Source organism: Oryx dammah, unplaced genomic scaffold, assembly GCF_014754425.2.
Source record: "Oryx dammah isolate SB20612 unplaced genomic scaffold, SCBI_Odam_1.1 HiC_scaffold_4, whole genome shotgun sequence".
NCBI classification, from domain to species: Eukaryota; Metazoa; Chordata; class Mammalia; order Artiodactyla; family Bovidae; genus Oryx; species Oryx dammah.
Genome location: NW_024070188.1, coordinates 90,442,912 through 90,452,490, shown reverse-complemented (window position 1 = coordinate 90,452,490; position 9,579 = coordinate 90,442,912).

Sequence of the window (9,579 nt, the reverse complement as noted above, 5' to 3'; positions counted from 1 at the left end):
ATGGGTGCTGGCCCTTGGTATGGACGCTGGTCCTTGGTATGGGTGCTTATTCTTGATATGGGTGCTGGCCCTTGGTATGGACGCTGGTCCTTGTCTTGGATGCTGGTCCCTGGCATGAACGCTAGTCCCTGGTATGGACACTGACCCCCGGTATGGATGCTGATCACTTTTTTCAGCCTTCTTTTCCCACCCATGCTCCTGGGGGCCCCTCTGGGGCTGCCATCAGTACCTTGCCTACTGGGCCCCTTCTGCTTCTGAAGCCAGCTCCCTCTCTCTGCTGAAGGCCAGCCTTTGGTGGAAGCAGGGTTTCTGGTGCAGTTGGGAGAATAGGATGGGAGTGGCCAAGGAGGTGGCCTCTCCTAAGCACTTCACAGAGGGATTAGGAAGCAGGCGTGGCAACTTTGCTGGTCTTCATGGAGTCTGGATAAATCTCATCAGTTGGCATCTGGAACAGGGTTGTGGGGAGACTGGTTGGGAAATGGTTGGAGGTAGGATGAGGGCTCCCGCTGAGGGCGTCAGGGCCAGTGGGAAGCCCAGAGAGCAGCTTTCTTTGGGTGAAATAAGCGACATTCCACAAGTCAGCCAGCAATGATACAAAGGACTCTGTTGCTCCCTACCTGCTCCCACCCCTGCCCTCCTGGTTCAGGAGGCAGGGAAGATACACAGCCGCCTTTGCAGTATAAGGCAGCTGCAGCTCCGGGTAACGGTCCCAGAGAGTTTCTCCCAACAGTCCTGCTGCACCCTTCCTGGCCCTGCTCCATGCCCCTCATGTCCATGGGAACTTAAAGTTTTTGAGACATGAAGTTGCCTGTGTAGACAGGCCATCTGGTGAAAGAAGAACTCTGCCCCGGCTCATTGCATCTGAGTTCAGTTTGCGTCAGAGTCCTTGGGCTCCACGGCCCCTCCTGCTGGGGCCCAGAGCTCCGGACACCTCACTGTGGGCAGTGAGGGTCAGCCGTGTGGCTGCCTCTGGGCCTCACACCCTGCAATGCTTCACCGTGATTTCTAGGGTTCCGTGGTGAGCAGGCTCAGAGTCACGGCCTGGTCCTCCCGTGGATCTGGAGCCCGGCTGCTCTGGGGTTTGCCGACCCCAGGAAAGCCCAGAAGACGAGCCCCTGGTGGCGCCAGAGCACCCGGCCTGTGGCTCCTGTCAGCTGACACTGCGGCGTGGGGCTGGGCCTCCTTCGCTGGAGTGTCAGCAGCAGGAGAGCTTAGGAACCTTCAGTGGACAGAGGAATGAGCGAGTTTGCCCTCCGGTCATCCTCTCTGGGCCTGGATGGCAGTTAGCCTGCAGTTCTGTCTTTTGGTCGGTGAAGGAGCAAACCTGGGGGCCAGGAGTCCTGCTCTAGCAGCTCCAGCCACCTAGTCACTCTTTCTGAGAAGTCCTTGCATGCAGGGGGCGGGAGGCATCTCGCTGCCCCTGCAGCTGGGGCAACGGGCAGATGTCGAGCCCACACCAGGAGCCCAGAGAAGCGGCCAGGTGGGCTCCTGAGCCCAGGATGGCTGTGGCACCGGCCACTCTCACGGGGTGCCGACCTGAGTTCTGGTATACCGAACACCTGCCCCCAGGTTATTCACGCCTGAGACAGTGAGATGCAGTTTGAGAAATTCTTCATGCAATATTACGGTTCAAATGATCTGACCACACTAATCATTAATAACTTTGGCTGTTATCACAAACCACTTTTTGCTATTGTGCTGTGAAGTCCCACATGAGTAAAGTATTACTATGCAAAAATAGAAGATTCAGGAGCGGGCCCTGAAAACTGCCTGGAAGTCTAGCTGTGTGTTGACAGGTGTCTGTGGCCAGAGGGACGCGGTTTCAGAATGACAGTGACTGTCAGCGCTGGGACCAGAAGTGAGAGTGGCAGAAGCGTCAGCGAGAGGAGGGTCAGCTGCTCGGCGGCAGCTCCCTGCCCGCGGTCCCGCGCTCAGCGAGCGCTCGGGGCGATGCTGAGGGCCCCACCCGGGGCCAGGGCCTCCTTGCCGCCCTTTCAGGATCGAGCCTCCAACCTGCTCTTCACACAGCCACCCAGAGCCAGGGTCCCTGCCCTGCACCGAGTGCGTGTCATTTAATCCTTATTCTCACGTGCGGAGGTTGAAGCCCAAGGTCCCAGCACCAAGGAGACCAAGTCCCAGAGGTCTCTGAGCCTCCCTCACCACACAGCTTCCTGGTGGCCAGTGACAGCATTTAAATAAACACCTTTCCAGGAGGACTTGGAGGCAAGGCCATGGTTCTCCGATTCTAAGCGGGGGACACAGTTTCCACCCCATCAACAAGGAAAGGAGGCTGGGCCTCCTGCCCGTGTCCATGGTGACTGCCTGGCCCCTGACGGCCCCCACTCATCTGCAGAAACTCCGTTATGGATGGAGAGGCCCAGAGGAGCTGCCTCTTTGTAACTTTGTAACTTCTCCCCTCCCAGGCTTAGCCTCTGCGGAAAAGCACCCTCTGGTGCCCCTCTGATCCTGAAGAGAGGAAGAGGGGCCTGGAGCGAGGCCAGGATACGGGCTGATGGGAACTGCTTCCCTCCCCTGCAGCCGCGGCCTCTGTGCGGCTTCACGGGCGGCCCCTGTTCCCTCTGTCCGTTAGCTGTGCTGAACGCACCGCACTTTCAGGCTAGTCTTCTCAGCAAGTCTTCCTTCCAGCATCAAAGCCCCCTGGGTCCTGGGATTAGCCTCCTGGAAAGGTCCAGACTTTACCTGGAGTAACAGTAGCTCTTGCCCTGGGCTGGGCTGGGCTGGTGCTTGGCCTTGGGTTAAGGGCTTTACAGATGAAAAATTGAGGAGCATGGGGGTTCAATCACCAGTTTCGCAGCTCGTGAGGGTGAGGGGGTCACGAGACCCAGGCCCTCCAGACTTGACTGGGAACCACACGCATGGGCGCTGAGATGCCGTGAGGATCCCGGTCATTGGCGGTATACTCCATGCTGACAGCCTGCCATCTCCACAGGAAATCCAACGACCTCTAGAAATTTGGGAAATTCTAAGAAGCATGTTTCGACCTCTTGTTATACTTTCACTTTCTTGCTTTGGTTTACTGAGGAAGTGAAAATTCCAAACTAACATGGGACACTCATTCAGATCAATGGGGTTTGTGTTTGTGCGTTTTCCCACAAACTGGCAAGAAAACACAACCCACAGAAAACTTGATTGCTCCCGGCTGACTTCTGGGGGAAGGACATGCGCCCCAGGAGGCTCCGTCCACGTGGCTGGACTGGACACAGTGAGAGGGCCTCCCGGAGGCCATTTGCTGTCCTGCCTACCTGCGACCCTGTGGCCTTCCGTGGTCCTGGTCACCCTGAGCTTGGCGTCTTCCGTGCTGGGTGCTCAGCAACAACTGGCAGAATGATGCAGGTGGAAAAGACTCCTTCCGCTGTCCTCTGCACCTCCCAGCATCCTGGAATTAGAACCCAGTTAATGGTCAGGGGCTTCCCTGGGGGCTCAGAGGGTATAGCGCCTGCTCCAATGCGGGAGACCTGGGTTCGATCCCTGGGTTGGGAAGATCCCCTGGAGAAGGAAACGGCAACCCACTCCAGTACTCTTGCCTGGAGAATCCCAGGGACAGAGGAGCCTGGTGGGCTACACTCCACGGGGTCGCAGAGTCGGACACGACCGAGAGACTTCACTCGCTCACTCACTAACGGTCAGGTGAAGGTGAAGCATCAGCTTCCAGGATGAAAGAAACTGATACAATTCAAAGAGATCATTAAAAAATTACCTAGAGTAAGGATGTGGTGGACAGAAGAAGGCCCAGAGTTGTTGGCCTCCAGAACCCCTGAACCTGTGAATATGATGCTTCCTGTGGCAGCCGGACCTGCCCTTGTGACCAGCTGAGGACATCGGGATGGGAGGTAATGCTGGGTCACTGGGTGGCCTGACGTAATCAGTTCAGTTCCGTTCAGTCATTCAGTCATATCCAACTCTTTGTGATCCTATGGACTGTAGCATGCCAGGCCTCCCTGTCCATCACCAACTCCCGGAGTTTACTCAAACTCATGTCCATCGAGTTGGTGATGCCATCCAACCAACTCATTCTCTGTCATCCCCTTCTCCTCCTGCCTTCAATCTTTCCCAGCATCAGAGTCTTTTCAAATGTGTCAGTTCTTTGCATCAGGTGGCCAAAGTCTTGCAGTTTCAGCTTCAGCATCAGTTCTTCCAATGAATATTCAGGACTGATTTCCTTTACGATGGACTGGTTGGATCTCCTTGCAGTTCAAAGAACTTTCAAGAGTCTTCTCTAACACCAGAGTTCAAAAGCATCAAATCTTCGGTGCTCAGCTTTCTTTATAGTCCAACCCTCACATCCATACATGGCTACTGGAAAAGCCATAGCTTTTACTAGACAAAACTTTGTCAGCAAAGTAATGTCTCTACTTTTTAATATGCTGTCTCAGTTGGTCATAACTTTGCTTCCAAGGAGAAAGTGTCTTTTAATTTCATGGCTGCAGTCACCATCTGCAATGATTTTTGAGCCTAAGGAAATAAAGTCTGTCACTGTTTCCACTTTTTCCCCATCTATTTGTCATGAAGTGATGGGACCAGATGCCATGATCTTAGTTTTCTGAATATTGAGTTTTAAGGCAACTTTTTGACTCTCCTCTTTCACTTTCATCAAGAGGCTCTTTAGATCTTCTTTGCTTTCTGCCATAAGGGTGGTATCATCTGCATATCTGAGGTTATTGATATTTCTCCCGGGTATCTTGATTCCAGCTTGTGCTTCTTCCAGCCCAGCGTTTCTCATGGTGTACTCTGCATAGAAGTTAAATAAGCTGGGGGATAAACATACAGCCTTGACGTACTCCTTTTCTGATTTGGAACCAGTCCGTTGTTCCATGTCCAGTTCTAACTGTTCCCTCTTGACCTGCATTCAGATTTCTCAGGAGGCAGGTCAGGTGGTCTGGTATTCCCATCTCTTGAAGAATTTTCCACAATTTGTTGTGATCCACACAGTCAAAGGCTTTAGCATAGTCAATAAAGCAGAAATAGATGTTTTTCTGGAACTCTCTTGCTTTTTCGATGATCCAGTGGATGTTGGCAATCTGATATCTGGTTCCTCTGCCTTTTCTAAAACCAGCTTAAACATCTGGAACTTCACCATTCATGTATTGCTGAAGCCTGGCTTGGAGAATTTTGAGCATTACTTTGCTAGCATGTGAGATGAGTGCAACTGCGCGGTAGTTTGAGCATTCTTTGGCATTGCCTTTCTTTGGAATAGGAATGAAAACTGACCTTTTCCCGTCCTGTGGCCACTGCTGGGTTTTCCAAATTTGCTGGCATATTGAGTGCAGCACTTTCACAGCATCATCTTTCAGGATTTGAAACAGCTCAACTGGAATTCCATCACCTCCACTAGCTTTGTCCTTCGTAGTGATGCTTCCTAAGGCCCACGTGACTTTGCATTCCAGGATGTCTAGCTCTAGATGAGTGATCACACCATCGTGATTATCCGGGTCATGAAGATCTTTTTTTGTACAGTTCTTCTGTGTATTCTTGCCACCTCTTCTTAATATCTTCTGCTTCTGTTAGCTCCATACCATTTCTGTCCTTTATCGAGCCCATCTTTGCATGAAATGTTCCCTTGGTATCTCTAATTTTCTTGAAGACATCTCTTCTTTCCCATTCTATTGTTTTCCTCTATTTCTTTGCATTGATCACTGAGGAAGGCTTTCTTATCTCTCCTTGCTATTCTTTGGAGCTCTGCATTCAGATGCTTATATCTTTCCTCTTCTCCTTTGCCTTTTGCTTCTCTTCTTTTCTCAGCTATTTGTAAGGCCTCCCCAGACAACCATTTTGCCTTTTTGCATTTCTTTTTCTTGGGGATGGTCTTGATCACTTCTTCCTGTACAATGTCGTGAACCTCTGTCCATAGTTCTTCAGGCACTCTATCAGATCTAATCCCTTGAATTTATTTGTCATTTCAACTGTATAATTGTAAGGGATTTTATTTAGGTCATATCTGAAAGGTCTAGTAGTTTTCCCTACTTTCTTCAATTTAAGTGTGAATTGGGCAATAAGGAGTTCATGATCTGAGCCAGTCAGCTGCCGGTCTTGTTTTTGCTGACTGTATAGAGCTTCTCCATCTTTGGCTGCAAAGAATATAATCAGTCTGATTTGGTGTTGACCTGGTGATGTCCATGTGTAGAGTCTTCTCTTGTGTTGTTGGAAGAGGGTATTTGCTATGACCAGTGTGTTCTCTTGGCAAAACTCCGGAGGGTCCTAATAAGGGAGGAGGAGGGTAGGGTGGTCAGTCAGGAAGTGGATGTGACTATGGGAGCAGAGGTCAGGACCAGAGAGATGGTGGAGGAGGGGCCAGGAGCCAAGCAAAAAGTGGCCTCTAGGAGCTGGAGGAGCAGGAAGGACTGTGCCCTGGAGGCCCCTGAAGAGCAGCCATGTGGACAGGGGGACTTAGCCCAGGGGCCTGTCTCTGCCCTTCCCAAATGCAGGATGAGGTTTTGTTTGTTTGGAGACATTTGTTACAGCAGCAAGAGGAAGTGAGTCCAGGGTTCAGCTTCTCTGGGGGCTGCAGACAGATGGGGCCGTGGACCTGGCCCCCCTCGCTCTGGCCTCACCAGCAGCCAGCGTGTGGGGTCGGACCCTCAGAGTGCGCGTCCAGTGCTCCAGAGACCCTCACTCCAGATGCCCTCTGGCAGGGAGAATCGCAGATGGGTCCACCTGAGTCCTTGCAGGAACAGGCCTGGAGCAGGGCGGGGAGGCCAGAGGGCTGCGGAGGGGGTCTGGCTCGGGGCTTGGCCCTGGGGCCGGCGGGGAGGCCGGCTCCGCTCAGACGCCCTGGGAGCCTTTGTCTCACAGCAGTCGGATGCAGCCAGGTGCGCGCTCCAGAACCCAGAGCATTTCTGCAGGAAAACGCTCAGCTCTTTCCAAAACGCCACGAGAGCGTTAGTGATGGGAATAAATAACAGGTGGGGAGCAGCTGCTACTGACTCATGACGCTTCTTCTTTAAATACGTTTTCTGTGGAGGAACCAAGGGCTCCCAGAAGCGTTTTGCTCTGAAGTATTCAAGGAATGTTTCTTGCTTTTCCTTACGACGGCGACAGTTTTAGTTTTGTGAGCTGACTCATGGGACCCGCGGCAGAGCCAGAGAGGTGGCCAGCTAGGGGCACTGGGCCGCGGCTCCTGCAGTTGCTGTGAGGTGGCATCTGGCCCTTCACGGCGTCTTTCTGAGATGGTGGTTGCCTCCTCTACAAGCCTAGGCTGAAACCACTGCCCGGAGCCACGTACACAGTGTGGGAGACACGCGCGGGTGTGGCCGGGTGACTTGGAGGTGGGTCTTGGCCTTGGTCGCTGCTCCCCTCCAGCTGCATTTCTGGACGGACCTGTCCTGACAGAGGGTGGGCTGCAGGCAGCACCCTCCCCCTGCCCACCGGCAGGGTCCCTTTGTGTGGGCACCGCACTCCCCGTACGGAGACGACAGGCTGTAGTGTTCCCTGAGCTGGTCCCTGGGATCAGCTGGGTTCTGTACTCTTAGACGCTGAGCTACCAAGTGCCAAGAATTTCTACAAGATTTTCTCGCTCACTTTTTCTGTACCTCCTGGAAGTGTGATTAAGTTACCGATTAGGTTCTTTGGTGTGAAGACTGTGACCTGGGCGCTGGCCGTGCCGGTGTTCAGAGTGAGGTCCCCGCACACCCTCCTGGTGAGTCCTCGGCCCGCTCTCCAGGTTTGCAACAGCACCGCTGGCTGCCTGCTCACTGCGGGTTCTAACCTGCTCAGAGCCGCGGGGTCGAATGCTTGAGACGGAGCCAGGAGCGTGCTCACCCCGTGGAGTTCACGCGCCAGGCGCCCCGGGTATCCATGCTGTGTTGTGCAGATAATAACTAGCAGCCAAGTCTCTGACTTTGAGTCAACACCTCCGCGCTTCCTTGGTGAGGAGAGCAGAGTCTAGTCTTGCCCTTGTCTGCTGTTTATCAGCGCAGTGAAATGGGAAGCTCTCTCATTGGTTCAAGCCACAGAGCCCCCTGCTCCTGCCAAGGCCATGTCCCTCTGGGGCCCGGGGTAGTCCCGTGGGCTCCCCTCACCAAGCCCACTCAGCTTGTGCCCAAGGCACCTCACAGGGCAGTCCACAGGGGGACGTCATCCTGGGGTCCTGGGCAGAGAGGTGTGGCTGCAGGGTTTCCAGGGGAGGGCGGGGCCCGAGGGCTGGTCTGGAAGCGACTCTAAGACGCTGGTGCTTTGCAGGCTCTTGCCTTGGGGCAGCTGCCCTCCTTAGAACTGACTGGACGCTTTTCTCCTCCTGGGTCCTGAACCGAGTCCTGGGGCCACCACAGCACGTCCCTTGAGCCGGGCAGGTTTAAACGACAGCAGTGTGGTCTCCCACCTTTCTGCGGCCAGAGTAACGTCGGGGCTGCCAGTGAGCGTGTCCCTCTGGAGGCTCCGAGGGTCTCTGTGCCAGCCCCCGACCCTGGCTCCCGGGGCTCTGGGCTCGGGCGGCATCGCCTTGGCCTCTGCTCTGGCTCCATCTTCTCAGGGCCCCTCCTGTGTGCCTCTCCTGCTACTGCGAGGACACTGGCCTCTGGGTCAAGGGCCATCCAGGGAGTGTGAGCCCCCCTCCATTTCGAATTGTCTATAAAGACCCGCTTTACGCACAAAGTCAGGCTCTGAAGCACTGGGCTTGGAGGGAGATCGTTTACTTTGCTGTCCATGTTGTCACCATGATGGGTGAAACGGCTTAAAAAAGAGTCTCTGCTCTAAGGGCTTCCCAGGTGGCCAGTCCTGCGTCGGGGAGATCCCCTGGGGTAGGAAATGGCAACCCACTCCCGTATTCTTGCCTGGGAAATCCCGTGGACAGAGGAGCCCAGCAGGGTACAGTCCATGGGGCAGCACAGAGTCAGACACAACTGAGCTTACACACCACGCGACCTGCTTCAGATTTTCCTCAGTATTTTCTGAGAACCTATTTGTCCAAAGCCCCCAGAGAGTGGAGATGTAATAGAAACCAGCGCCTGAGAAGACAAGATGTACATGCTGTACCTGAAACCAGGAACACATCCCAAGACGGTCTATGTGATCAGACGCATGGTTGAATGTGCTCCTGGACCCCAGCAGAGCAGGAACCACTGGGAGCTTCTAAACTGCGAGGAGATGGGGTTTATGTGGATAAAACCCCGTGACGGAACAGGCAATGACCGTGGTCCTCAGCTCTGCTCTGCGGAAGGGCCCACTGGGTGCTGTGGGATTCATCCAGGGAAAACCCCCGGTCACGGGTGGGAGGCGGGAGCAGTCCTGCAGTCCTGGGGCCACATGCAGGGAGCAGGGACGCCTCCTCTTGGTCTAGAAGAATCCATCCCACAGTTTTCACGAGCCCTTACCGACAGATAGGATTTTAAATCCCTTTATCTGGAGACAAACAGAAAGTGTGTGCTCCTGGTGAATAACTTGAGCTCATACTCTTGCCAGCTGTTAAGGGACACATGCAAAAAAAGGAAAATTCGGTGGCATCTGGTCAGCACTGATACTTTGTGACAGAAGGATTTTCTTCCTGGGGGTGTTTTCCAAGAAACCACATTTCGGAATCCCGGTCTCTTCAGCCCCTGGCCCCTGACCTTTGACCTCTTTGAAAAA